At 30.9% G+C, this 25,381-nt stretch overlaps 1 protein-coding gene across 3 annotated transcripts in view; it reads right to left on the bottom strand.

The window, feature by feature from the left end:
- Positions 1-25,381, bottom strand: part of LOC125066971 (myosin-2) — a 124,414-nt gene that overhangs the window by 50,570 nt on the left and 48,463 nt on the right. Inside the window, exon 1 of one of the 3 annotated variants that reach the window (XM_047675312.1) lies at positions 18,951-19,006. The exons of the other annotated variants lie outside the window; for them this stretch is intronic. The gene's annotated coding sequence lies outside the window, so the exon portion shown is untranslated. Of the gene's footprint in view, positions 1-18,950; positions 19,007-25,381 lie in introns of those variants that run through there. 3 annotated transcript variants of the gene reach the window in all.

Genomic DNA, 25,381 nt, shown 5'->3' with positions numbered 1-25,381 from the left:
CGCATAAAATTCTTCATGAACTGTATAGTCAAATCCAATTAGCATATTCTTTATTCAAGTGGGCTTTTACAAGCACTTTTGAAACGTCATTTAACAACACCGGCAAGAAACTCAGTAATTACTCTTATAGTATATCAACTTCTATGTCGATCGGCCAAAGTGACGAGGTCTATCAGTATCATACAGTTATACCTATACAACAATTTTATACATAAGATAATAAAGTGAATGTTGCGGGTTCAAGTTAGTTTGGATATAATGATGCACTTTAGTGCGTGCCGTCATTGCTCACGACACGGCAAATTGCATGTTAGATCATAAGCGGCACTTGTGATCGCTTCTTACATTAAGGAACGTCTTTAGAACTTTCCTGTTTTTATGGAGAATCGGAAACCAGTCGGTTTACCTGAGATCAACAGTTAAAGTTAGAAGGAGAAGGATTTCCATCCAGCGAAGGTACAATTTTTACTATTAAGACCTATTTATTGCTATTATTATTTTTTACTACAGAGAAGTAATTTGAAGTTATTGTTAAAAACTTAAAATACAGTTCTTCTACACATACAAGTATACCTAAATTCTGATCAAAATACATACAGACTGGATCATGTAGCACTTAAAAAATCAAAAGATTAAAAAAAATCTTAAAACAATTGTATATTTGGTAATGAATATTTTAAAAAATATGTTAATAAAATCTACTTTATTGAATTTTTAATACCTTTGAATCGGCCTAGAACGACAAAAAAAAAAAAACAAATTAAAAAAAAATTATCCTTTAGAACGCGTCAGTCAATTCGAAAACTATACTTTTCTGTTAATACTTAACCAATTTTGGCCTTAGTAAACACTTCTAAAAACTCACAAAAGCAAAGAAGTCAGGAGGACTGAAATTTTAATAATAATTCAGTAGGTAAGTTATTCCATGGAAGAATACTCATAACTGCTTAAGATATGACTTTACACTTCACAGGGTAAAATTGCACAGTGCATTGAAATCGATCGTCGACACAAGCACCGAAGCGCAATCCGAACACGATATCCCTGAGTAAAATTTTATGGAATATTATTATTTATTGGAATTACAACCTTAATCATTTGTGATAAAGATGTCTTCCCTTTACAACATAATTTAGTGTCAATAAAATCAGGTTGACTCCGGTGTTATAATATTTATGTGTTATGAAATTTCTTGTTTGTGTCTGGGAAAGCTTCGATTTGAATTAATTAACATAATTTAAATTTGTATATACGCATACTGATTTCTTATTTCCGGTACACCCATATATGTAATGTGTAAGACTTCACTAAACGTAACGCACTCAATTTACGATATTATGATATTTTCTTTATCACGGATCTTGAGATTAATTATACGGAACTGGCTGGGTTAGTAAATAGGTACTTATATCGAACATTTAAAAAACTACTATGAACTAACTATATCAAAGCCCGTAGAAATAAAACCACACGAATAAATACAGAAGTTCGGTGTTCACCTTATTATTATTTTTTTATTTCAGCTTATATAGATATACTTTATTATTATGTATTATTGAACATAAAGTGTTATATAATATTCGTTCGACTAGTGTTTGCTACACATTTAAAACAATTATTTCTTCTTAAATATAAATTTCTGACTTAAGGAGGTCGACTAAAATAAGGTGTTATTCAACTGCGACCATAAACAACTTTCCTTGCGATAATTACAATAAGACGCATTCGTATTCGAATCAGGCTTAATGCTATCAAAGCCGCGGGCGAAACTAGTCTGATTATAATCTGTACCATAATAATTGCTATGAATCAAATACAAGTAACGATAGCAGAACCTTTTTTTTTTCAATGTTATAACCACAGTTCCTTCAATTAGAATTAAAAAATTGAGATGTTAAATTCAATATTCTTATTGTAATATATTTTATTTAATCATATTGTTTGAGTTGATTACTTTAATTTCTAATATTTATTATTTAAAAAATATTATTTATGTTTTTGATAACAGTACATCTTTATTTATGTAGTGATATTGTCTATACGCATCGCCTGAAGCAAAATTGCCACCAGGCGAACGGTGTGTTAATAAATCATGTTATTGATTTGTTTTGAAAATAAATTACATTATGCACAATACGTCTCATCAATAGGACTTTATGTAATGTATATAACTGTATAAACATACTTTAATTAGTCAACTATATTGCTGTCTCATGATAATTAACTTTAGTTTACGTAAATATTAATAAAATATGATACGATAGCAATAGCGACAGTAAAAATAATTAATTAACATGGACTGTTAGCATCAAACATGTAATTAAAACGATCATACATCTAAAACAAATAATTATTATAAATAACAAAAAAGTTTTTAAAATTATAATTTATTTATGAATTATTTACCAAGGGCTGTTCACGTTTTGTTTTTTTTTAAACGTCCTTACACGCAATAATCCCGGGAGCTAGCTGATTACGAGAACATTCATTAATTTCTAACTAAACAATATTTAAAAAGTCTAACCTGTTTCGTAGCATGATTTATGTTCTTTTTAATGTTTCGATATCGATTACACATGTCTAAATGTATGTCAAAACATAAGTTGAATATATAAATGCAAGAGCTATTAATAATATTTCTCAACTGCAGAATACTGTATATTACAAAATTGATAGTACTCGATGTCAGACTCGACCGTGAAATCTTAAAAAAAAAAAGAAATATAAAAAATTTACCACAACACGACATTTTCGCTCATATATACTTCAAATAGTATAATTATTATAAAACTAATATTACATATATTTTTCTGACATTTTATGCTAGAGATCTACGACGCGCTTTGAGCCTGTCCTTAAAAAAATAGTTTTACTTTTAAGCGTTGCATCATGAAAACAATAGAAAATCATATTTCAATCGATAACTAATAATAAGGCTATAGGCTAAGGCTAATTATATACATAAATAAATTACAATGTTCAGCCAACCTTTCTTAATATGAATACGATTATAACGTAACGAGTTTAAAGACATATTAATTTTCTTAATGACATACCTTTAGTTAACCAAGTAAATAATAATTCTTTCATTTGTCCATTAGTAAAAATGAATATATATATTTTTTACTTAACTACAATTAGTGCTAAAATGCTCCAGGCATTGTGAATGCAGCACAAGATTGGTGATTTAAATTGACGTAACTTTCAATTTATTTTTTTATAGAGCCATTTTGTGCTTTGCGATAGAAGATATCCTGAGTCTTAGAACCGATCGGTGCAAAGAAAGAGCTCACGCAACAGCTGTATTATGCTATTTATTAATGATAGTATTTTTTGCTTTTTAGTCATAACTTGTCTGCCTTCATTACAGAAGACGTTAAATAATCTTGAGGGTTACATATTCTCACATACTTAATTAAACTTCCGCGTTGGCCCAGGAAAATATTTTATAAATAAAAAATATATTGCAAGAACAATCAATTGTATTCAATCATCGTGGTAATGTTTTAAGAAGACCCTTGTAATTATTACTGGTTCAAGGGTATTTAATTGTATACTTTTTGCAGTAGAATATGATCTACTTAAATAATATTCCGAACATTCTTCCACGTATCGTAAACAACTATTACGTATATAATATTTTATTGAATAGTTAAATAACGGGTTCGATACAAAATTTGAAATAAAAAATAGCTTAAAATAATTTGACGGTTCAATTTTACGATTTTTTATCAGTATATTTATTTTGTTCTTTCACATGTTATGGTTTTTACGAGTAATGTATTACACATATATGAATATAAAACAACGAATATGTACAAGTCTGAGCTTAACCAAGTATAGTGAACAGGGCCGGATCTACCATATGGCTTTTTGGGCTCCAGCCCGTAGATTCAAAGGGGGGCCAGCTAAGTCAAGTCATAGTCAAAAAAGACGATAATGCTAAAGAATCCATAACTTTATTAAATTAAACAAATCGTAAAGTTTGCAGCCCTGCGAGTCCTGTAATTAATCAAACCAATTCAATTAATTTAATTCAAGTCTACGTTCAGATATGTCTTAGGTGGGTCCCTAAGTAGTATTAGCCAGGGCAAACTTACGGTCGGTCCCTGAAAGTGAAGCAGTCTGTATACGAAGACTCCAAAATCTCTTTGCTGTGAATTTCGCGCCTATATTCTATTAGTGTGACGTAGTTTTAAAACATTTCTATTTACAAATGCCACGATCGCACTTATTTGTTCAATATCACACCAAAATATACTAAGAGCAATCAATTCACCTGGTATTAATTATTATTAGACAAACCAGAAAACCTATTCAATTGACAATGAATACATACGAAATATTATTCGTATATAACTCGTAGTATTTGATGATATAACTAGCTCTAAGTGCTAACTCCTTCGACAAATATTTAATACATAAATTTGACAGATACGTAAGTCATATTTATCGTGTATATGTTTGTCCATTTCTCCTCGCTTCCGGCACGCGCTTTCGTTTGTATTATTATTCAAGGTACGGGTACTTTCTTAGAACCATGGGCTTCTGGGATTTTAATGTGGGCTACGGAATGCAACGGCTTGTATATTTTAGGGATTTTAGTCGTTACTGCGATACATTAAGGTCTATTGATAGTATATTGATATTGATACTTAGTTCGCTATGCTTCTGTTTGTATTTTTTTTTCTGTGAATGTAATTGTTTATGACGATAGCGTGTTTATTTGTTATAAAAATACTTGTGACATTAAGCGCATATAGATGATTCTAACCAGCTGGTATATGTATCGTGATAGAGTGAAATTTTTATTTACTATATCTAACTCTATCTAAGTATAAAATTTAATCAAATTGTCCATCTATAGGTACATATAGTTCCAGAAAAAAAATATCAATAATATATGTAGGTATAAAATCCTTTCATCAATTAATAAATCTTTGTACTCGATTTATTTCAAACCGCAAACACAGAATCCCATTATGATACTATTAAAATACAATTTACGATTATGATACTGTTACTGGTCGTATTTTTAAAACATAAAGACACGCACACGCGCAAACATACGCACGCATACATTCAGACAGCAAATATGCACGTATGTAAGTACGTGAGGCACGTGAATGTATTCAGGCATGCATATAAAACTTGATGGCACTTAGGCTTAATAGAAAAATAAAACGAAATTAGTTTCGTTAAAAGAGTTACTTAGTGTAAATAATTTTTTCTTTTTTATTTCAATGTTAGCATTGATTTGAATAGTATATAATGACTCTATATACTATAGAATGTTTGTTAACATATCAAAAAATTCAAAAATCGTACGACAAAAATACATGTACCTATAATTTTTTTAAATATTAATATATTTCTGTAATATTAATATTTTTTTTAAACTACCGTTAATATTTTTCGAAATATTATCGGTATTCAATAAAAGTCTTTATTGACAACAATAAGATGGCAAAATATATAACTTTTTATTTTATTATTACACTGATTAGGTATTTGAAAATAATATTTATTACACGATACTTTCGATTTTGTGATACTACTGAACTAACCCCTGTAGTTCGTCATAAAGAAAACAGCATTAAACATAGTATTCATGATATCCCATTTTACTTGATTTTGTTGAATTAAAAGGTATTCTGTTTTTAATTTCCGGACTTGTTGTAACGGGTTGTTAACAGAACTCTGGTAGTCAAAGGTTTGTTAAATCAATAATGCGATGTAAAGTGTTTGTGAATTACCGACGTCCCAGTGCATAGTTATCAATTTGCCAACATTGATCAAACACATACAATTACTAAGAACAAGCAGTTTCAACTTGGATTGCAAGGGGACAGTTAATTGGCAATAACGGAACATTTCTCGTTCAATCACGCTCGAACTAAACTATTAATTTACATAGAGGCACGACTTGTTTTAATTTCAATACTTAGCCGGTAAGGCGACCTAGCAAATGCACGTTTATTCTAATATCTATTGACTATTTCAATGTTGCTTTTTATGAAAATACGGAACGATATCATTTATTGCACACCTCGAATGGGAAACGGCGTGTTAGTGGTCTATAAATTATCGTCAGGATATGAAAATTGCGATCCACTTAGATTTAATTATTCGTAATAACTTATAGGATTAAATAATACACTAATATTAATGAGATATTCCAATAAATAGGAAAGAAATAAAGAAATAAATAAATGGAGAAGGTATTTCATTTAGACTAATAATAAACAAAAGTGAAAAAGGAAAAGAGATCGAGAGTCCCTGGAAAGATGGGGAGTCGAACTTATAAAATTCGGTAATAATGACAGGATGAGAATAGCCCAACACAGGAAAAAGTGGAGTAAGATGGAGGGGCTTATACTTATAGTCGAAAGGCCTTTAGTTAAAAATGAAAAGAAAAATTAATGCACTGTTTTATTAATTCTAAAGAAGTCAAGAAACTATAATAAATAAACAAATGTAAGTTTAAAAACATTGCGCGTTCCAATTTTGAATTATTTCATAACATAACAACATTTTTAATGATATTTTTAACCATATGAATTGATCTATAGAAATACATGTGTGTCATATATGTGTGTATGTGTCATTGAGGATAAGATTTATATAATATAAATAATATAATGAAATGTGTACTGCAGTTGAATATTAGTTAACGTTTATCTACATTAAACAATACAAAGTATTAATGTTCAACGTGCAATAAGTGATGCCTTGGTTATACCCATTTGGACGGGCATGCACACGTCTTAGTCAGCCTTGCTATACTAATCAATATTCTATCGTAACCATAAATATAAGAAACTATGAAATATAATTACGATTTTCTCCTAATATAGAAAATCATCTGATTGTTCTTTTGTATCAGAAAGATTATGACATGATTGATCATTATTGCTAAAAAGTAATTGTTGTTGGGACTCTGGACTTATGCATATATTTAGTAGCGTATTACTTCGCACTACAAACTGAGTTTTGAAAGTTTAACAAAGGGGTTCAATGGTGTGTTATTTGAATAAAAATCAATAATTAGAAAGGGGAAATGGAAAACAAATACTAAGTAATACGTTCGATGCATAAATAATACATCTCCCCTTTTTCGTATAAACGTTCTATATTCTTCTTTCGAATGACAATTTACTGATGATAGAAAGAGACAAATCGATGTCTAACTATTCCTACACAATATTAAAAAAAAACTTTTATAAACTATTAGAGAATAATATTTCTATATATGTTAAAATATATTATTGTTATACGTCCAACATGACAAGTTGGAGTTATATAGATCGATCGTGTGGTACTCGACGAAGGTTCAACTTCTACGGTTTGATTAATGAAGTATCGTCTGTGTTAACGTTCATCATCTGATGTAAAAGATGATGAATAACATTATCGGCATGTTACACTGTATGAAATATTAATATTAACAAGAAATATAAATACAAATGCAGGTGATGCTTTACATGTACTTTCTGCGTCAGAATATTTTTTAATCGACGTTTGAGAATTCGAGATGCTTAGAACACGGGAATGATAACCAAACATCAAGGGTCAAACCTCCACCCTATTATGCAAGCTTTACTTAATACTCATGTGCTCAATAATTGGTTTGAATTCAGGATGAAATCATCGTGAGAAAACCTGCATGTGTCGGATGAAAATACACTCAAAAAACTAACTCGCTTGCACTGTATTGGAGAAGCGGGATGGAATACGCTGAAACCTAGATATAATTATATAATGCCATTTCATCTATAAACAACTGTATGGGTACATTATATTTTTATATAAAGTAAACTGTTACGGAATTTTCATCGAATTTTATATACGTTTAAAATTATAAGAATTTTTTATTATGTACTTATATCGCAAAAAATTGAATTTTAATATTCGATATTCTTAAGTCAGAATATCCTGAGAAGATTATAGGCTATTTGGCATTACGGTAGACGAGCCGTAGTTAAGCTGGTTAGAGGTAACATCATACGGGATATTATAAAATGCTAGTTATCTCTACAGCGATCTACACAGTTAACTAACGCATGTGTCTTTGGAACAAAAGTATATGAATATATATGGGAGGATAACGTGACTTATACAAATACAGACGATCGATCGACTTCAAATTAAATTTAACTCAAAATTAATTAGACAATATATACAAAAACGACACTGTATGATCGGTGACGACAAGCTCCCAATAAGAGTTATTGAGTTTCTCTGGCCTTATTAAAATCCCGAAGCTCGAATTGTGAAACTAGTTGATCCTGCGCCAGAACTCCCTCCAGCCGTATCGGATTGCCGTCCAATCGGACGTACTCACAAAGCACCTAATCATGCAAAAGAATATAAAGTACGAGAAAACCGTGTCGAGGGTACATGTACAATAATAAAATCTCATATCACGCCTCAGTCATTTCACTCGTATAATTGGATGTGAACATTACATAGATTTGTCCGAGCCTAATGGTTGGTTGTTGAACTCTTTCTCTACGTCTAATGATTTGAAAGTCAATATATGTGATTAATCGAACATTTGCATTGTAACTGTTAAGTGCATTCCGTGTCGCGTGAGAAATGTCTACTTCGAAAACGTTACTTGTTTTATTTATATGCAAATATTGCGTACAGAAATCACACATAATGTTATAGCCAAGATGTCTCAGTGGAAGAACAATACGTCTACTTAGACCGAAGATCGCATGAGCATATCCGAGTCAACGACACTGCTTTGAAAGAAATCTATCAAAATCTATTGCCATGTGTACGAGTATATCTTATAATCCGCAGTAGACCACCTTGAATGTTAAGTTCAGAACACTACCCTAAAAATGATAAGATCTTTGTCTAGTGGTACATTTACGAGTTCTTAATACGAGGCCAATAATAATGATCGATATGATTTGGATACATTTTATTAAATATCTTGGCTTTTTGATAGAGTGACTTACCTACGGTAAAATCATGTATATGAATATTATATAAGCATAAATAAAGACTATCATCAAGTCGCCGTATGCGTATTGGCATCCCAGAAATTTTTAAACATACATAACATTTTTTTTTTTTGTAGCAATAATCACGTCTTTGCTTATCCAACTATTTTAAAATATTATTTTTCCTTCCTTTGATTACTGTTACTTAATTAAAACCAAAATTACAATTAAAGTTATAAGTCGTTTTCGAATTATATTTAACATAATTTAAATAATAACAAAACTTACGTTTTACATAGTGTCAAAGATTTATCTGTTTACCTGAAACAATTAACATACTATTATAACATTATAATAATCACATAAATCATACAACACAAAGGCGCCGATTATAACATATTTTATATTATTCACACAAAATATTTATTTTAAATAAATTATTTGTAATTTGCGATGATAATATTGTAGATTTCGCATTAATACAAGCCGTAAAGAATGTATATTCGTTCATCCGCAGCTGAGCAGACAGTTTCGTTTGAGAGAACCAAATTCTATCCAAAACGCTAAGATTTTCAAAAAGTTACCCGAATTTAAATTGAAACCTTCGGTTTTTATCTATACCATACCATTATCTACAATCAGTGTATTGTATAAATTATTCTCATGCAAAACAGTTTCAATACTTTAATTACTAATCGGCTTAGAAATCAAAACATTGATTAATATACAACGCTCGTTCAATCAATAAATTAAACTTGAACAAAATGAATTTCTCAACTCCATAACATGTACATAATGAATTCATAAGCATGCATGTTTCGTAATGAGTCCTACACCAAAGTCTAGGCAGCCTTAATACATATTTGATGCCATTGGGCAACTGAATTTGAACCTAGGCGACGTTCTTTTAACAGACGCATAAATTGAATCAAATTATAAAATAATATAGAATCGAACGAAATCATTGTTAAAGTTAATATCGTAAAGACAATCTTATTTCAGTAATTATCCTTGTAACCAAATCTATATTAAAAAATTCAAGTATTGTCTATTCTAGCCTTGTTTTATTGTTAATATTCTGTTTATTGATTTATTTTTTTAGCGTAGATAATTATTGTTCTCGAAAATGGTTAAATTTGGATCAAAGATACGTTCGTGAAAAAAACGTAGGACCCATCATCGATTGTTTTATTCAAGAATCCTGTTACCAACGGTTGTCTGAAAGAGATTTCTAAAAACAATAACCCTCTTGCACGCTGTCAGTAACATATTATAATTTTAAACTGAATGCTGTAATGTATTTCGACAGAAGTGCTGTGCAATTAAAGTGTTCTATTCTATTTTTTAATAAATAAATATATATATATATATATATATATATATATATATATATATATATATTTATTTTGTGCCTATGTACACTGGCTCATTCACCCTTCAAAGCGGAAAACAACAATACGGAGTACTGCTGTTTGGCGGTAGAATATCTGATGAGTGAGTGGTACCTACACAGACAAGCTTGCTCAAAGCCCTGCTACCAAGTAAAAGTATTTGAACTATTCTTTCTTTTATCCATTATAATAAAACTTCTTGATTAAACGTTTGCACTATCAAGGAATATTAGAATCATTCGGAAAGCTTAAATTTTAAATAGTTTAAAGTCCTTGTCATGCAGTTCACCGACTAAATTGAAATGTTATAGGATATGCAAAGAAAGATGAATGATGATATTATACCAAACTAATATGCCAAATCATCTGCCGCTTGGCCTCAGTGACACAAATAACAAATTTTGCTCTATGGCGGTAGAACAATCGATGACCGAAGGGTACCCAGGCGGGACCGTACATCAATTACCCCCGCATACAATTATTAGAAATTATACTCCATCATAAATGTTTGCAATTATTATTGTAAACTCTTGCACATACCGACACTTTCAACTATTCCTCTATTGTTACTTTTACAATGTTATTGTTTTCGAAAGTGTCTTAACTCATTGAATTGCTGTACCCAAAAAGGTGCGGTTGAATCGTGATCGACAGATACGGACGATGAAAGCGACCCGCTGTCCCACATGCATTGTTATTGTATTTTGCAATAAATTAATTATATTGATTATTATTGTTAAACTGTTTTACAAACCGATTTTCAAACAAGGACATGTTAATTGTATTTTTTTAAAACTGTATCTGGTTCATACTGGTATACCTAAATATGTAACTAAGCATTCCATAGTGTATTCCTCCTGGCAGATTTATTCACAGGCGGCGGCGGAAAGACAGGTGCTGAACAGGTTTCAATATATATACTTTTTTGTTAGATAATCCCCTTAGGAAAAGAGGTTATAACTGCACATAATAATCACTTCACGCTACAATTATAAGAAGCTGAACAATAACCACAAACCAATATGTCAAAATTGTTGGAAGGTTTTCATCGTATAAGTAACAGTTTGGAGATTGCCCACTGCTGGTCTAAGGCCTATTATCCTTTTTGAAGAGAACATTTGGAATTTTACGCTGCTTTAATTCGGGCAGGTTTTCATCCTGCACATACAAATTATCTCACGATGATTCCCTTCACCACCGAGCAAGAGATGAATAAAATAACATAGAAATTTAGTGGTGCTTGCCCGGGTGCGAACTTGGTATCATCGGTAATGAATGATGATAATCATCACGGCTCATTCAAAACCGCAGGGTACAGTCAGTAAAAACTTAAACTAATAAGAGCAAAACGGTTGTGATGGTACAGCACAAACGATACAAAACAGTGATGTCAATTTATTTATCGATTAGTGTAATTATTTAAAATGCTTTTGCTTAACTCATGAACTCGGCGTTTTCATGTGTAACGTTTGATCAAAACATAGTCACACGATGTATAACGCAAATAAGTTTCATTCTGTCACGTATTGTGCTTTTTACTTATGTTCCACCAATTCAAATATTTAGGAAATTAAAATAAATTGTTATGCAAAAGTCTTTATATTTAAATTTCATTATTTTTTTTTTTTATATAAAAATATTTTATATTTCATATTACATTATTATTATGATTTTCAAAAATATCAATAACATTTTAGCAAAAGTATTTACTAAAATTAGTAATTTAATTAATAGCCTTATATCTATCATCTCAAAACAATTTCCGTAATTAGTTTCGATAAATTAATAAACTTCAACTCTCATTCACACATAATCATTTCTCCGTCACATTTGATAAACACGATAAAAACCACTGTAATTAAAACGCATAATTGAATTACAACATCCAAGGTCGATAATAAGGGTCTGAGAAAATATCGACAACGTTTTCCCATCACTATCCTCGATCGGTCAAGGCTTAGCGCGAGGTTGTGGTATTGTTTATCGTGATCGGCGGAGCATGGCTACACGGCTTTTTGAAGTCGATGAGAAATTATATTCTTTATGGGACATCCGTGTTTATAACATTACAGCGAGACTATTCTGTTCGTAACAAATTCAAAACTTGACAATGAATTACATCGAAATGAATTATACCGAAGCATAAAATGAGCTTTAGTGACGTGCGACCCGAGAATCTTTATAATTTACAGATGCAATTGTTACGTAGTATGTTTGAAATATTATATTGCTATTTCAAATTACCCGACTACGACATGCGATGCCAACAGGAGATTATGATTTTAACCCGTATTTATGTATGTATGTTCATCTGTTCCCGCATAACTTCTAAACTACTAATCACATTTCGAAAAATAAAGCCTCCCGAAAACATAAGATCTTGTACTATACGGACATGTATTGGATTTTGAATGCAAAGTTGCGTACGACCACATATATTTATGAAACATTATTGTCTATCTATGTATTGAATTATAATGTATGTGTAAGTGGTCTGCTTATTAGATGGTAAATATAGAATAGTTTGCAGATTAAAATGTCACACAAGATTATTTTCTTTTTACGTTATATATTTAAGAGGACACTATTGTTATGCAGGTAATTTACTTTACTTTTTTTCAATTATAGCATAAAGTAACTTTTAATATTTTTTATTAAGAAAACACATGTCGACAATTTTGTTCAATTTATAGTCGATATCAAAGCGTGACTAAGCGGTGAGTTTCATACTTCGAGCTATTTGTTACAGCGTTCTGGTGTTATAGGTGTTCTTGCTGTATTAAATTACATTGGAATCGATAATAGTCTTTATGAATATAGACATAAATGTTAAAATTAAATGAGCAACAAAATAAAATTGACAGTTATGGTCAAATACTCGATTTATCGAATTAAAAAATTATATGGTATTATAACTTTTTACGGACAATTTTATACCGGTCATTTCAATGTACCTTTTTACTTTAGCTGTTTTTTACTTTATAAAAAACAACACCATAGCTCATTTTATAATTCATAAATTATATAATTTACTATTAGCTTTTGCGCTTTGATTGTATTTTCATATAGAATTTTCTATAATTTTCTTATCAAACTAGTGTAATATAGGTCATATTTACATTTCTTAGCGCCAGATCGTTATCGGAACGTAGGTGTAATGTACGCAAGAGTCGCTTACAATAGGTGCCAAAGCGGGTCATGAACAGTCACCATTATTCAATACTATGTTCACAGATATACTTATTAAAGATAATTTAGTTTCCATATTTGTAATTGTCATTTACAATAGTCCGAAAATATTATTTCAAAATAGTGGAGCTATTCTGTAAAAACAAAGTCGAATCTCACCGGAGAACACGATAAAGTAATGTCAGATAGTGATAATAATTGATTACAATAATAATATTTAAAGTAAGTAGAATTTACAAACTTATTCGTATACCTATACGAATAAGTTCATATAGAATATCAGCTAAACGTGAAATTTAAGACAAATATCGTTGCATTTCATGCTTGTGTCAATCAAACTCATCATGTTGGTCCTATTAGATACATTTACAAACTTAATAATAATAAATTTCGAAGATTATTTATTATTTTTAATTTTCAGTCTGACTGATTGAGATAACATCGGTTTGTGGAAAAATCTTTAAAATTTGAATGTAGCTCCTAATATACTTTTTAATTACAATAATCATGCTTCCTGAGTATTTAATTCCCAACAGATACCTTATCAATTGTAATTTTGAACTTTAGTAAACCTAATATATAAAATTTAAAAAACAAAACAGAAACAAATCGAATAATAGAAGTTAGGATTCAATTTTTGAATTAATAAAAAAAGTCGTTGTTATGACTAATTAATTCTGGTTATATTTGAATATATGTATACTATTTGGCAAACACGTGTAGAGTTTCTTTAAAAAATGGTTTAAAAACTAGAGTCTTAACTAAATTCTCACTGAAATATTGCAAATGTTATTAATACCAACAACCTAAACCTTTATCAACGACTAACAGCGAGTCAAAAACGGGTTCTAAATTCTCATCAAATAGGACAACGTGAGGTCAAATTTAAACAGTTTTGTTTTTTTTTTTTTGTAAAAAGTTAATTATTAAGTTAGGTGTTCACAGAACTGCATTATAAATAACAACATCCTTTTTTTGAAATGTCAAAATTTGATACCTGAGATAATTAATTATACTGTAAGAATATCTACTCAAAATATAACTTCAAATGAAGACGTATATATATTTTTTTTTAATTTTATTCGACATTAATCTCAGTGGTAACTCTTCAAATACCAATATCACATGTATTAACCGTATTTATTTTTTATATATCTAGCATGAAAATCGACGAATACTATCTCAACGCTTCTATATCAATTTATAATATTATAAAGTAATATAAACTTACATACATACCTATTTTACAAAAACATACCTAGGTGGGGCTTTAAAATTAAAGTAAGAACCGTAATACATTTTACAGACGTAGTTCAGAATTGGTTTACTTGGTGGCAAAGCATTATGCAAGCCTATCTAGGGAGGCACCACCCACTGATCAGATTTTCTACCGACAAACAGCAAATCTTAGTATTGTTGTATTCCGGTTTGAAGTTTGAATGAGCCAGTGAAACTACGAGCACAAGGTTGTTAACACATTAGTGATTTGAACTATTCCTAGTTAATATTTCTTATAGCGCCCATCTACGGGTGTCGATGACTACTTACGATCAGATGCGCCATTTATCCGTCGGTATCGTAAAATAAACTTCAATTGTATTTCGTATATTAAATAACTGTATCGTTCTAGGCTGCCTTGCCCTGGCTGCGTCCTTTCCCAAGGGAGACAGGCAGGGGACCACATATTTTAGTACACAAATGTATACGCAAATAGAAGTGCACTGCCATTTGTATTTGTATCACTCATCTTCTCGCCGGGACAGCAAACCTGACAAGAGCGGAAAGTGTTTTATACGCACGACCAACGCTTTACGTGCTTTCCAAGTCACGAATCAAATATTTACATTGCAATCAAATATTATACTAATTAAATATAGTACCTATTATATTGTTTTTTTTTTTATAAGTAGTTTTATATCAATTGTGCCAATAGAATCATAATTATTTAGGGAAATCCTTGATTAACAATGCATAATATTTCTTGAAAATTCTAGAACGAATTTAGCGTTCAGAGATGAAGACATAAGGATGAAGCAATTTTTCTCTCATTACGAACGGTGAGAAGTATATTAGGACCAATCAAAATGTATTAAAGTCTCAAATATCTTACAAGAGTAACTGTAAAATGAATTGCTAACAATGACCTGTTTGGGTGTGAAAAGGTCTAATAAAACGCAAGGTTAAAGTAGTATATTTGACAATTGCGTTACGCCACATAATACCGTTATGCCACACCCTCACACCGCTACTTGTTAGTTGGTTTCAGAATGAGATTATAATGTATTCAGCTTTAACAGTGTTCAATAAAACTGATAAATCAAAAATAATATTTTTATTAAATCTATCTACCTTATTCTTTGGCCCGAGTGTTTAGTTAGACATAGGGTTTGGCTAATGTATAAAATATTCAAAAAAACGTTGTTATCTTCATTAAAAAATCAATACAATATTAACAGCGATGTATGTCAGAATGATTCTTTATATGTATTATAAATTAAGTTCTTCGTATCTTTACCTATATATACTAATACTATGAATGCGAAAATAGCTCTGTCTGTTACCTCTTCACGATTAAACCGCTAAACAGATTTAGATTTACGGTGGAGATAGGTTTAGTCCCGGAGAACGACGTAGGCTACTTTTTGAAATTGTCCTCTAGAGGGAGTAAATTAGAGATTGACGGTTTGTGCGCTATAGATAAAAACGCGGGTAAAACCGCAGGTTCAGCCAGTAAGTATATAAAGAAAATTATCTTCAAGAAATAATTTAAAATATCGACCGTGTATTTTGAGTAAAACATAAAACGATGTCACACAAAGGGAAATAGGGAACCCTTCACTTTTAAAACAGGCTATAAAATTCACATACAATTTGATAGTTTATCAATCTAACTTGTGTGTACAAATAATAATAGCGTGTCGCGAACATTTGTGAAGCTTGTTGAGGCCTTGACCTGGGGATTAAGTTATAGAAATTAAATGAAATAAACTCGCCTAGATAACCTCGAATGAAGTTTCATTATAAAGACCTCTGACATTTACACATTGTGAACAGTCTTATTAGATAATAATTGTCTTAATTTCACACAAGCCACCGGCTCCGACTTCGGACGGGCACAATAAATTTTATCCATAGATTTTATGTGATAATTTTATTGAATTTTCACATTATACTAACTAAATATTTTTTTTGACAGTTCCACAAAATAATTGTACTAAAATATTGCACATATGTACGTTTGGACAGACAATCATTTCTTACATCGTCAAAGCGCGACCAACCTCAAGAACAAAAATGTTATGTCTCTAGTGCCAGTATGTGATGAGTGGATGGTACCTAATAATAGGGGTTTAAATAATAATAATAATAACCTAATAATAGTAACCCTATCAGGGTTTTGTGCAAACCCGTACCCAAGTAAGTAAGTGGTAAGGCTAAACTCATTTTTATTTTATTAGTGTAACAGATTGTAAGGTACAAATTAAGTTTTTATATTCTCTAATTTAATATTTCTATTCGCATACTAAATATTTTATAAAATAGTTTAATGAAATGATTAAATAACCTAATAAAATGATTTTGTTATTGCGATTATAATTAAGTTAATAAACATTATCCTGATTAGAAAACACATAAATTAAAATTCAGCTTCAATTATAATACATATATAGAAATAATCGTTTCAGTAAAAAGGAATATCTTCGTTGCTTTATTACATTAAAATAATTTATATTTGCAAGTAATTGTTTGACCTACGGGAATTGTTGTAAATTTAAAACTCAAGTCAAATAGATTTTCAACATATCCTAAAAGAACCTCCGGTCTGTGATAATATATAGTTATCTCGAGTAAAATTCATAGAAACTTTCTGTAAATTCTAAATTTAAATTTTTAGACTGTGCATTTACATTCAGCCGATGTAAAATATAGATATTTAATACCGTCGAATTCAGTACGAGTATATAAAGATACGATTTGAGAAATACAATTACATCATTAAGTCTCCTAGAGCAGATGACGGGATCCTTATTTAGCTGTCGAGTGTTCCAACACGTTAAATGTCAGTAACCCGCCATTACAAGACTTGGTTAAGAAAATGAGCCTAAATGTTTTTGAAAAGGGCAAGATAGGACGTCACACTTGTGAAATCATAATAGTATATAAATATTCGCTTAGATCGGTATATCGTTTAATATTTCCATTAACAATAATGACTTTAATATAATTTGACTTTCTAATAGTGTGATATTCCTTCTATCTTTCAATAATATATGTATGATATACTCAAATTACAACAGACCGTAAATGCCGTTTAAAACTTATTTCAACAAGTTGTTTCAGAGCATTAGTGGTTATGTACACTCGCATATCCGCTTCGCAGAACTACATGTTAATTTCCTTCATCACCGAACACATCGTGCACGTCTGAATTTAACAAAGAGTTATTATTGTAGCCTAAGTTACTCCTTATTACATCAGCTATCTGCCAGTGAAAGTCCAGTCAAAATCGGTGGAGCTGTTCCAGAAATTAGCCGGAACAGACAGACAAACACAAAAATTTAAAAAAAAATATTTTGTTCCTATGTACATATACATTTAATAAAAAGCGTGTCTCTCAGTATGACACTTTTAGCTAAATAACTTTGATATTACTATTATTTGTTCGTGAAATCCTTTCTATATGCACGACTATTAGTATGTCATTTTGTAACGGTATATTACGTGAGATCTTATCTGAAGAAAAAAAGTAAAATTAAGAATACTTATTTCTACAACATATATAACGTTACGTAAGTCTGCAATGCATTCGTCAAATTAACGTATTTCTTGAAAGATTTAATGTCGTCGGTCTTAGTGGCCCAGATATCGTCAGGATACCACCAAGACTTCATTAAGTAAATATTATTCAAACTGCTGACTTTACTGTACTTTAAAGCAAGTTTTTACTCGGCGGCAATTTAGAACAAATTACAATATTTAATATATTAAATTGATTTGTCACCAATACCAAAAGCGTGTGCAAAATATCATCAATATCGGTCGAGCGGAACTGGTTTAGAATTCATATGCAAGATTTGACCCACACATACGAACAGGTAGAGATAAAGAAAAAATTATTAAAAAGGGGTCACACGTGAGAGCTCAAAATACACTTCTTGAGGGTGTCTATCACATTTCGGCTGAGAATGTCGCGTCGGGAATGAGAAGGGTGTTATGCGGAGCACGTGTGTAGAATGAAGGACGTCACGTCTGACAACGGAACACATTTTATTTTATTTTTCAATTCAAAGTATTTTAAGAAAGCATAACCTTACGAACAATTTCTTATGAATAATCCGGACGAAAAAATAAAATGTATTTTTTTAAATGTGTCTGCGTACAAAGTACCCAATTACATATAGTTTAGACTCACCTCAAGTTATTTGCTCCGCATTCCGGCAAAACATTTTAAGAAAAGAGATTCCTCACCTGAAACAAAAAAAACGTTCTAAAGTGTCCGTTTACGGAGTCATATAGTAATTTTAGGTTTCTTAACATTAATTACATAATTTGCGTGTCAGTCCGGGTTTTTTCCCCTCTGATGGTTATATCTTGCATAACACTACTTAAATGCACTGTCGCATTCTTTTTAGAGTCACTGAACTCTCGTTTAATATTCAATTTAATAATATGTCTAATTGTACTTTCACTCATTGATATAATTATTTCTATACATTACTGTGACGCTGATGAAATGATCAAATAGCAATACTAAGAAAAGTAAAGCAACCGCTCGTAAATTTCCCACAGCTGGGCATGATCATTCCATTCAAGGCGATGGATATTAGAATTAACAATCATTGCATGTCGTTATTCTCAGAATATCCAGCGACACATGTGTTGTATACGATGTTCTCCTTCCACGTCAAGCACTAAATAAATGAATAGTAAAAATTAAACACTTAAACAGTGCTAGTCAGGATTTGAACTAACTCATTTAGAATCTTCAACAATAGGCTCATAATTAGCTATGCAAAAATACCATCTACACTATTTAATGGCATATTTTCGACTAAATTCTTGAGTAATTCCCACGTAGTATTATTAGTGTTCATATCTGATTTTTTTTATACATCCTCCGTGGATATATGTATCTATATTACTTCCGAATGTAATTGAGTACATCATGCTAATTTTAGACCGGTTTGAACTGAATAGCATCTATTTGAATTGAATTTATAATTGCGTGATTAATTTAACTCTGTGTATTTAATCATCGACATTCTTTGTATAAACAATAATAAAATATTCTTTTAAATATGACTTTCAAAAGAAAACTCTTTCTTCTTAAATCTCAATCTAACCGGGGTAGTTGCTTTATAAATTCGATACATATTTTATTAGAACGAAAGAAATACATATAAAACTGGATGTCGGCATATTTGTTTGAAATACATTGAGACTATTTGACCGATCAGCATGAAAGTTGAATAAATGAAAAATTAAAGCATTTATGCATATTTTTATTATCCCATGCAATGCATGCAATTGGTTGTAACTAAAAGAACATCGACTTTTAAAACCGCTGAAGCGATCGCCATGATAATTCGTATATATATGAGCACGGAGAATATGTTAGCGGTAATCGTATCGGATAATTTACAAACGACTTACAGGCATTGCAATGCATTCCGGTCATAAACTCTGAATTTATACATAACACTAGAAATAATGCAACGTTAACGTAATTGAAAATTTTAAAAACATTACATATAAAGCGACATACGGGTAGTGTAAAACTAATTAATAACGAAAAAAATCTAAACATTTCGCGGAATCTTAATCAGTTCAATTAAGAAAATCTAACGTGACCGCGATATAAGAATTCACGTATTCGAGTCCTACAAACACACCGACACGTCGTTATGATAATTATTATAATTGAGGACAGATATTCTTACTTTAGACATTTAAGGACGGCCGGGTTATTAAATATATTTAACAAGAAAATCTGACACTACCATGAATTTGTTAGCGTAACTCGAGAACCATGGAAGGGATTGATGCGGGTTTGTTTAAGATTATTAGAAGACTTACAATTGCTTATCTACATACAAATATTTACTTAAATAAGTATACAATCTTAATTAAAAAAAGTTCTTGTACAGATCATGACCCCGTGGAATGGTAGCAAGAATTAGATTCGCAATTCCAGATTTCTATGCCTAAATTTAACAAGCCCTACTGTCACCAATGGATTCAATAAGATGGAGTGCTATGTGTTTTGCATTAACAGCCTGTAAATTTCTCACTGCTCGGCTAAGGCTTCCTCTCCCTTTGAGGAGAAGGTTTGGAGCAAATTTCAAGACGCTGCTCCAATGCGGGTTGGTGGAATATGTATCCAAACTCAAATCACTGTGTTTCAACGGCAAATGAAACAAAGACGTAATTTGGAATAAGAGACGAATATTTGCATCGATTTTAGAAAACAATTAAAAAGATTAAAAGGAGCGATAATGTTTTAGTGATCTAATTAAAATAATGAATTATGATGGTCACCTCTATTAACATGTATAGACCTCTTAATAGTTGACATTTCTTAAGGCCGATGAAATTTTACGTTTAGTTAATCTCAAATCAATGCGAAAGACAAAGATAAGACCAACGATTGTTAACTGAAGTAGTAACATAGCGCCTACTTAGTATAAAATGTACTAGTAATTTTTTTATTACATTAGCATTAGCAGCCTGTAAATTTTTCCCACTGCTGGGCTAAAGGCCTCCTCTCCCTTTGAGGAGAAGGTTTGGAGCATATTCCACCACGCTGCTCCAATGCGGGTTGGCGGAATACACATGTGGCAGAATTTCGTTGAAATTAGACACATGCAGGTTTCCTCACGATATTTTCCTTCACCGCCGAGCACGAGATGAATTATAAACACAAATTAAGCACATGAAATTTCAGTGGTGCCTGCCTGGATTTGAACCCGAAATAATCGGTTAAGATGCACGTGTTCTAACCACTGGGCCAACTCGGCTCTACGACTACTACTACTAGTAATATTAAATTAAAATATTTAACAAGTGTCGCGTGTTGGCAGATCTAGTGAAGAGCACACCGACACGCTCGCACGTTGAGAGGCGTGTAAAATATTACTTAGAAAAAAAAAACCAGCACAAAGTGAGTAGATAAAAATATAAATTAATTAAAAAAAAAGTAAGCTAATAAATAATATTAAACTAATGAGAAGAACGAAACAACGACATTAAGTTGCAGTACTTAGTTTTATGATAACATTTTTCTTATAATCATATATTAAAATAATATATATTATAAGTCACAATATTATTCACCATTCATACTGGAATACGTAACATAATAATTGTTTATAATACAATGACAATGTTATAGATCGTAATCAATCGGACGTCTATTTAACCCCTAACCCACAACCAACATAACATCGATAGCCGTTAACATAACCATAAACACATCAACAAATTCTAATTAATAAATAGTAAAATTTTACTTAATGCTTTATTCTGTAACCAAAACCTTACGGCTTATGTAAGAAAACTTTCAAATGCAATGAATCGTTTCAATTACTTTCAAGCAACAATATATGATCAATATACTAAATACAATTATTACAATGAATTACAGTGAGATATTTTTCATACCTAATTATTTATTAGCATTAGCAGCCCGTAAATGTCCCACTGCTGGGATAAAGGCCTGCTCTCCTTTGAGGAGAAGGTTTGGAGCATATTCCACCACGCTGCTCCAATGCGGGTTGGCGGAATACACATGTGGCAGAATTTCGTTGAAATTAGACACATGCAGGTTTCCTCGCGATGTTTTCCTTCACCGCCGAACACGAGATGAATTATAAACACAAATTAAGCACATGAAATTTCAGTGGTGCCTGCCTGGGTTTGAACCCGAAATCATCGGTTAAGATGCACGCGTTCTAACCACTGGGCCATCTCGACTCTTATTATTTATTTATCAATTTATAATTCGTATTTTCACTTGCAATTCAGCTAAATTATCTTGAAAAATATTTATCTCCTGATCTTGGTGAACAGTTTATTTAAAGGTTCCATAAAAAAAGTTATCATATATGAAAAGGTTTTGGCTATTTAAAATCTTTTACTTAATTCTTGTATTTTTAATGCCCTTAAAATTCCGGAATTATTGTTTATCGACTCATAGTAAATGAAATCTCATATGATATCCAAGTATAACATCTAGATTATCGATATCCTTTCATTTATATGCCTCATACGAATTCAAATATCGGAAAGGTATGTTGATTCATAAATTCTTTATATAAACTTAATCCCAAAATACATTGACGAGACTAAATGTCTTGCTATCCCACTCACACCTACAAATGAGAAAGAGACCGCAACATTAGATACCCCAATCAATTAATTAGTTTCGTTGTACAACTATAATAAAAATTAACATATATAACAGGTATATTTTTTTTATTTTGACTTTTATATTGTAATTAACTTTCTTATAAGCTTCTGTTATTTAATTTATGTTATATATGTATGGACGTTTTTGTCCCATACAAGTTGTAGTCTCACAATGGCACTTGTATACCAATACGAGTAGCCGCTTTCCCTTATACACGATTAGCAACTTTCCTCAAAGCCCTAAGACGCGAAATTTTCATACTTGCACTCTTTAATATACGTTTTCTCCTATATACAATGTAATAGCAAAAGAGATTATAATTCTAAGAGTTTGGAATGTTTCTAGACTAGCGAGAATAAATGACTTAGGTATATTATTTACATGCAATATATAGTTGCTATAAATAAATTATTTAATTACTGGCTGTTATAACTGGCAACATAGGATCTAATATTACCATCTCGGCTCCCAAGGGCCGCGGCACAGTCACGCTGTACACAAGTCTAATAATTGTGACTTTGACAATGTGTATTAGGTGATCTGTTAAATAAACCGTTAAATGAAAATCCAATGGATTTTCAAGTATAAAATCATTCAATTAAATAAATATAAAAATATATTGTAATCGATTGAAAAAATATGATCCTAAAATTTTTATTATCGTGAAATTTGATTAAAGATTCTATTTATTTACATAAGAAAGACGTAATGAGCATAAGAAATTTTCTGATATATATTGTTTTGCATGAATTCAAAATTGATTAATTTTATGATTGCACAACACTTTGATTTATACAAAAAAATCAAAGTATTTAATGCTAAATACACATATGTACACACATACATATATTAAATTAGATTACACATATATAGTCCTGATATGTAATTATCTCTCTGCTGGGCGTCTTCCTCGACTCCTCTCGAAAACATGGACATGGAGTTTATTCCACATTGCATTATTTAAATCGGTATATGAATTTTACCATACATATCACACGAAATGGTAAAAAAATGTATGATAAAATAAATCAATAAGGAACAATATTATACTTTCCAAGCTGTAAAAATACTAACGAGCTATAATTTCTAGCTCCGTATATTGAGACACGCTCGCGACTTATATGTATCACAGTTTAAAAAACTCGTCAACTTTTGTTCCCCATTTCCTGTTTGAACTACCGCAATATACCGACTATATCCATTTTCCGTAAAGATATAGATACAGAAAAATTAAATCAACCGAGATACAATGTCTAAATAAAAAATACTAAACTTACACGTATACTTTTTCTTATATATAAATAAAAACAAATTCAGCGCCTCTATGTTTGTTTCAGTGTGTTTATTACATAGACAGCTAGCAACAATTAACATTATGTTCCGAAAACAACATAAAGTCTCATAAGCCCCGAATCATGGATTTTTTATTTTTTTTATTTAGTAAAAGAAAAACTTCGTTTACGTAAAAGTGATCATCTTTTTAACGTTCATTAACAGCTATTAAGCAAATTTTTGTTTAACTTTTATACATTTCTTTCTAGTTACGAGATATAATATCAAAATACAACTTATGCCTTTTCAATATCAATTTATCTTAATGGAAATTACAGAGTACTTTTCAAATCTTTCGATAACTTTTTCCAATCAAATCCAACGGCGACTTTCATCGCATTACGTATGTAAAATCGCACATTGCACGCTCTTTCTAACACTTCATAACGCGCCTACTATGTTACTTATTTCCACTGTACATTTTATTACACTATAAATATTGTATATTTAGTTTCATATTAGATATTTTTTACTATGTATTGGAATGCTCCGTCGTACTTTTATATAACATGAAAGCGGACGGACGAGTATTGATGATAAATTTTTTTTACACATTATATTTATCTAGAGCAGTGGTTCTCAATCCGTGAGCCGCAAAACACTGTCGAATATTACAAAACTTTACCTAAGCTAGAAAATATTGAGAATCATTAAAAAATATTATTGCAAATACCAATAACGATTAACTGCCTCGTTGGGAAGCGATAAGCAACAAAAGACCCCTTGAATTTGAGTTCTAACCTCTGATTGGGCCAATTAAATGTTATTAAGATATAATGTCTAGAAATTTTAAATTTCGAAAGTTAGATGTGTGCACTCCCTTGGCTACAGCCGTTAATCCTGCGCCTGAACTCTTGAAAGCCGTCCTATTAAATTATGAGTGTAAGGATAGGCCAGGTTGCGCTGTACGAGTAGACTATACAGGAGAGCCTTTGAGTTAAATATTGTTAATGTCACGCGCCTCAAAACACGCACAGATCAAATAACATTCAGACCAGAACTTTGACTTTAACGTTAGATTCGGCGAAGTGAGAGTTTTGTTTTTTAATATAATAAATTAGACGTTTTTTATTCATCTTAGAAATAAAATATCACTTTATATA

Source organism: Vanessa atalanta, chromosome 10 (genome assembly GCF_905147765.1).
Source record: "Vanessa atalanta chromosome 10, ilVanAtal1.2, whole genome shotgun sequence".
NCBI classification, from domain to species: Eukaryota; Metazoa; Arthropoda; class Insecta; order Lepidoptera; family Nymphalidae; genus Vanessa; species Vanessa atalanta.
This window is presented reverse-complemented; position numbering and strand designations above follow the sequence as displayed.